The sequence below is a fragment of the Nerophis ophidion genome, linkage group LG03, assembly GCF_033978795.1.
Source record: "Nerophis ophidion isolate RoL-2023_Sa linkage group LG03, RoL_Noph_v1.0, whole genome shotgun sequence".
NCBI lineage: Eukaryota > Metazoa > Chordata > Actinopteri > Syngnathiformes > Syngnathidae > Nerophis > Nerophis ophidion.
This window is the reverse complement of record NC_084613.1, coordinates 12,758,717-12,764,716: the sequence shown is the minus strand read 5'-3', so window position 1 is coordinate 12,764,716 and position 6,000 is coordinate 12,758,717. Positions and strand designations below refer to the sequence as shown.

At 42.4% G+C, this 6,000-nt stretch overlaps 1 protein-coding gene across 2 annotated transcripts in view; it reads left to right on the top strand.

Moving 5' to 3' along the window:
• Positions 1–1,616: 1,616 nt before the first annotated feature.
• The window catches only part of LOC133549129 (cyclin-dependent kinase 17), a 113,796-nt gene continuing 109,412 nt past the window's right edge, over positions 1,617–6,000 (top strand). For both annotated transcript variants that reach the window (XM_061894272.1, XM_061894273.1), the window contains exon 1: positions 1,617–1,936. The gene's annotated coding sequence lies outside the window, so the exon portion shown is untranslated. The remainder of the gene's footprint in view (positions 1,937–6,000) is intronic.

The window sequence follows — 6,000 nt, the reverse complement described above, 5'->3', positions numbered from 1 at the left end:
GGTGTACACTGTATAGTGATTAATCCAATAAACATTTGATTTGATTTGATTTGACATTAAATTTGCAAAATGCGGTTGTAGCTATATTTGAGCTCATTTAGTTTCCTTTAAGTCCTCATAAATCAATTTATATCCCATGACACACTATCTGTATGTAATATGGCTTTTAATTTTTTGCGGCTCCAGACAGATTTGTTTTTGTATTTGTGGTCCAATATGGCTCTTTCAACATTTTGGGTTGCCGACCCCAGTTCTGTACAATCATATAAAATTATATATATTGTAAAATATACGTAATTGCATTATGCATGTTCATTGTTCAATAAAATAAAGGCCTACTGAAATGAGATTTTCTTATTCAAACGGGGATAGCAGGTCCATTCTATGTGTCATACTTGATCATTTCGCGATATTGCCATATTTTTGCTGAATGGATTTAGTAGAGAACATCCACGATAAAGTTCGAAACTTTCGGTGCTAAGAGAGAAGCCCTGCCTCTACCGGAAGTCGCAGACGATGACGTCACATGTTTGAGGGCTCCTCACATATTCACATTGTTTTTAATGGGAGCCTTTGATTGATTGATTGATTGATACTTTTATTAGTAGATTGCACAGTTCAGTACATATTCCGTACAATTGACCACTAAATGGTAACACCTGAATAAGTTTTTCAACTTGTTTAAGTCGGGGTTCACGTTAATCAATTCATTCAACAAAAAGTGCTATTCGGACCGAGAAAACGACAATTTCCCCATTAATTGGAGCGAGGATGAAAGATTCCTGTTTGAGGATATTGATAGCGACGGACTAGAACATTGGGACGGATTCTGATGTTTTTAGACACATTTACTAGGATAATTCTGGGAAATCCCTTATCTTTCTACTGTGTTTCTAGTGTTTTAGTGAGTTTAACAGTACCTGATAGTCGGAAGGGTGTCTCCACGGGTGTCTTGTCGCGCAGTGTCTCAGGGGAGTCGACGGCAGCTATGGACGGCACAAGCTCAGCTTTTCTCCGGTAAGAACTGACTTTTTAACCACAATTTTCTCACCGAAACCTGCTGGTTGACATGTGGTCGGGATCCATGTTCTCTTGACCGCGCTCTGATCCATAGGAACGTTTCCCCTCCAGGAATTTTAAACAAGGAATCACCGTGTGTTTGTGTGGCTAAAGGCTAAAGCTTCCCAACTCCATCTTTCTACTGTGACTTCTTCTTTATTAACTGAACAAATTGCAAAAGATTCAGCAACACAGATCTTCAAAATACTGTGTAATTATGCCGTTAAAGCAGACGACTTTTAGCTGTGTGTGTGCGCAGCGCTCATACTTCCTAAAAAAAACGTGACGTCTTGCGTACACGTCCTCATTACACGACGTTTGGAAGACGAAACTCCCGGGAAATTTAAAATTGTAATTTAGTAAACTAAAAAGGCCGTATTATTAATATTTCATCATTGATATATAAACTATCAGACTGCGTGGTGGGTTTCAGTAGGCCTTAAAATAAACTAATGAAGGTAAACGTATATGTAGTGTTGAAGTTCTACCAGTGGAGGGCGCTGTGCTCGTCCATATCCCCGCCCGCCCCCGCCTCTCGCTTCCACTTTTGGCCGCCGAGGGGCGCCACTTCCCGGCAAGCCAGCCGAAGAGGACGCGCCGGGGGTCAGGCTGGCATCAGGCACCAATCGTCGGCTCCCTTCACTAACATGGTACCCGCTCGGCGAAAAACGACGGCTGGGACGCGTCACATTTTTCAGCCGCCGATTTAATAACGACTCGACGCCGGCCACGTTGTAAGCGAATCCAGCTCCATCGACATCAACTCTCGACGAAGGCGAATTAGTAGTCGGCGAGGGACGGACGGGAAGACGGCGTCCGGCCCGAGAAGAAGCTTCGAGGTCGGGGACTCCGGTCGGAACAACCCTCGTCGTCTCTGGTGAGTATTTTCAACCCTCAAAGTATTTGATAAGCGGCGACTGGAGCGGTTGGCGCCGCTTTTTGCGCCCCACAACGACGTGTTATGCGGCGACATATGCGTGAAGAATAGCGCGGTGGTCAATGGCCGCGTTGACAACAAACCGGGCTCCGAGTCGCTACTCGGGTATATTCGGCTTTGCTCGGTAAAACTTTTGAGTGAAGTTGTGAATACGAAAAAAGGGGCTGCGTCAGGTGTGTCCAAAGTGCGGCCCGATCGCCTTTTGTGGCCCCCAGCTAATTTGTTAATGGCCCCCGGCCCATTCAAAAAAAATACTATGATAACAATTTAGAATAGAATAGAATGGACTTTATTGTCATTATGTCTGCATATAACGAGATTAAAGACTCCAACTTAAAGGGGAACATTATCGCAATTTCAGAAGGGTTAAAACCAATAAAAATCAGTTCCCAGTGGCTTATTTTATTTATCGAAGTTTTTTCCAAAATTTTACATCTCCTGGAATATCCCTAAAAAAAAGCTTTAAAGTGCTTGATTTTCGCTATTTGCGATGCGACTGTCCATTTCCCTGTGACGTCATACATGGCTGCCAATTCAAACAACATGGCGGTTACAACAGCAAGATATAGCGACATTAGCTCGGATTCAGACTCGGATTTCAGCGGCTTAAGCGATTCAACAGATTACGCATGTATTGAAACAGATGGTCGGAGTATGGAGGCAGATAGCGAAAACGAAATTGAAGAAGAAATTGAAGCTATTGAGCGAATAGCTATTGACGCTATTCGGCCATAGCGTGGGTGTACCTTTTGAAGTGGCCCATAACATGGCTGCCTTATTAGCATCGCCGGTAAAATGTGTTGACCAAACAATCAGGACTTTCATATCTTGTGACACTGGAGCAACTTAAATCCGTCGATTGGTAAGTGTTTGTTTCGCATTAAATGTGGGTATCTAGTTTCAAATGTACATACAGCTAGCGTAAATAGCATGTTAGCATCGATTAGCATAGCATGTTAGCATCGATTAGCTGGCAGTTATGCCGTGACCAAATATGTCTGATTAGCACATAAGTCAACAACATCAACAAAACTCACCTTTGTGATTTTGTTGACTTAATCGTTGCAAATGCATCTGCAGGTTATCCATACATCTCTGTGCCATGTCTGTCTTAGCATCGCCGGTAAAATGTGCAGACACTCTGGCAAATTCAATGGGGTCTGGCGGCAGATTTCTTGCCAGTGGTGCAACTTGAATCCCTCCCTATTAGTGTTGTCACACCCTCCGACAACACACCGACGAGGCATGTCTCCAAGGATCCAAAAAATAGTCGAAAAAACGGAAAATAACAGACCTGAGACCCGGTGTTTGTAATGTGAAAATGAAAATGGCGGCTGTAGTAACTCGGTGACGTCGCGTTCTGACGTCATCGCTAAAAGACCGATAAACAGAAAGGCGTTTAATTTGCCAAAATTCACCCATTTAGAGTTCGGAAATCGATTAAAAAAATACATGGTCTTTTTTCTGCAACATCAAAGTATATATTGACGCTTGTATAGGTTTGGTGATAATGTTCCCCTTTAAAGTGCTTGATTTTCGCTATTTGCGATGCCACTGTCTATTTCCCTGTGACGTCACATAGCGATTCCAATACAAACAATGGCAAATAGCACAGCAAGATATAGCAACATTAGCTCGGATTCAGACTCTGATTTCAGCGGCTTAAGCGATTTAACAGATTAAGCATGTATTGAAACGGATGGTTGGAGTATGGAGGCAGATAGCAAAACCAAAATTGAAGAAGAAACTGAAGCTATTGAGCGTATAGCTATTGATGCTATTCTGCGTTAGCATCGCCGGTAAAATGTGCAGACCAACCGATCAAGACTTTCGCATTGACACTGAATCTATGAGTCAATAACAACAAAACTCACCTTTGTGATTTTGTTGAATTTATCGTTGGGAATGCATCTGCTTTGAGTGTCGCAGGATCTCCAGACATTCTTGTCATCTCTGTGTCATCTCTGTCGTAGCATCGGCGGTAAAAACCAAACGAAGGACTTTCGCATCTCTTGACACTGGAGCAACTTAAATCCGTCGATTGCTAAGTGTTTTTTTTTGGCATTATATGTGGGTGGAGGGAAAGGCTAGATGTAAATATAGCTACAAATAGGCATAATGCACACAGCTAGCCTAAATAGCATGTTAGCATGCCGTGCTAATCGATGCACATTTTACGTAAATCAACTTGAATCCGTCCCTGATCGTGTTGTTACACCCTCCGACAACACACCGACGAGGCATGATGTCTCCAAGGTACGGAAAACAGTCGAAAAAACGGAAAATAACAGTGCTGATTTGACTCGATGTGGTAGGGAAACATGGCGTTGACGACCGATGTGACGTCACGTTGTGACGTCGTCGCAAAGAGAGTGATAAACAGAAAGGTGTTTAATTCGCCAAAATTCACCCATTTAGAGTTCAGAAATCGGTTAAAAAAATATATGGTCTTTTTTCTGCAACATCAAGGTATATATTGACGCTTACATAGGTCTGCTGATAATGTTCCCCTTTGAGGTGTGGCCACCTACTCAGTGGCCTAGTGGGCAGAGTGTCCGCCCTGATATCGGTAGCTCGTGAGTTCAAATCCCAGCTGACTATAAAAATGGGCCCCGGTACGGGGGGTTTCGGTTCGGCACGCGGGCGTACCGAACAAGTTCGGAAGCAGAAGTCTTCACAAGCTGCACTGCTTTCTGCCTCTGTCTCTGTCTCATTGTCCCGCCCACACAACAATCTGATTGGTTACATACAAAGCCAATCAGCAGTGCGTATTCATAGCGATGTAACAGCCAATCAGCAGTGCGTATTCAGACTTCAGAACGACGTAGTCAATGCTTTAGCATCGAGCAGATATTCGTCTAGCAGGGGAGGAGCGGACTCTACCCAAATTATACTAAACACTTCCCAGTCACAACTATTACAAACATCACTATGAGCCCGTTGACCTTCTAGAAACTTAAACTGCAGCTCAGCTCGCTCACAGTATAGGCTTGAGAGGAAGGCTAATTAGCTTTTAGCGTAACGTTAGCTCATTTTTGTGTGTGTGTGTGTGCGCGTGCATGTGTGTGTGTGTTTTAGGGGCAGCAAAGCCCTGTCTGTCTGTTATTTCATTGAACTCCATTGTGTTTAGGGATGAATAGACTCTCCTATTGCAATTGTACTATTTTTCAGCTATAGTTACATTAATCATTAGTAATGTAGCAGCCTAGTTTTGAATAGCAGGGTCCCTGCTATCACATGTTGATAAAAATACAACATTTACATAATAAAAGTCAACTACAGGCTTCCCAAATGCTGTAATAAATTAAGCATGATGAGTTGACGTTAAACAGTTTCAATGGAAACTGTTTAATGTTAAACTTTTTATATGTAGAAGAAAGGTTTTTTCGTTTTATTTAATCAAAGCAACAACTTGAGGCAGTTTAATGTGGATTAACGTGGGCAGAATTATTATAGTGTTCCCAATGTTAAAAGGATAAAGCCATTGTTTACAAATTTGGTAAATAAATAACCCAAAAATTTATATTTTGTTGATTTCTTACAGAAAATGAACCGAACCGTTGCCTCTAAACCGAGGTGCGTACCGAACCGAAATGTTTGTGTACCGTTACACCCCTAGTATACGCCCTCGCCCAGCAGAGAGGTAGCGGCGTGGCTAACGTTAGCTGTGATGCTAGCGGGTTGTTGCGAGAGAAAGTACTTTATTGATCCCTGGGGGATCAATAAAGTACTTTCTATTCTATTCTATTCTAAGAAGGTGTGAATCTCGTAACAAATGAAGGAAGAATTAATTACCAAGAAAAACAGCACTGGCCCATCGTCTGGCGGTGGTTCGGCTTCAAGCGTGAATATGTCGAATAGACAACTTTAATTTGTCATGTGTGGGTCACAAGTGTTGCTACCAAAAGTAGCATTACTGCTAATATGTAGCATCATTTGAAAAGTCACCTGCTAATAACTGTTTAATAAACACAGTTTTGGTAAATTCAGGGATGGGAATTTTC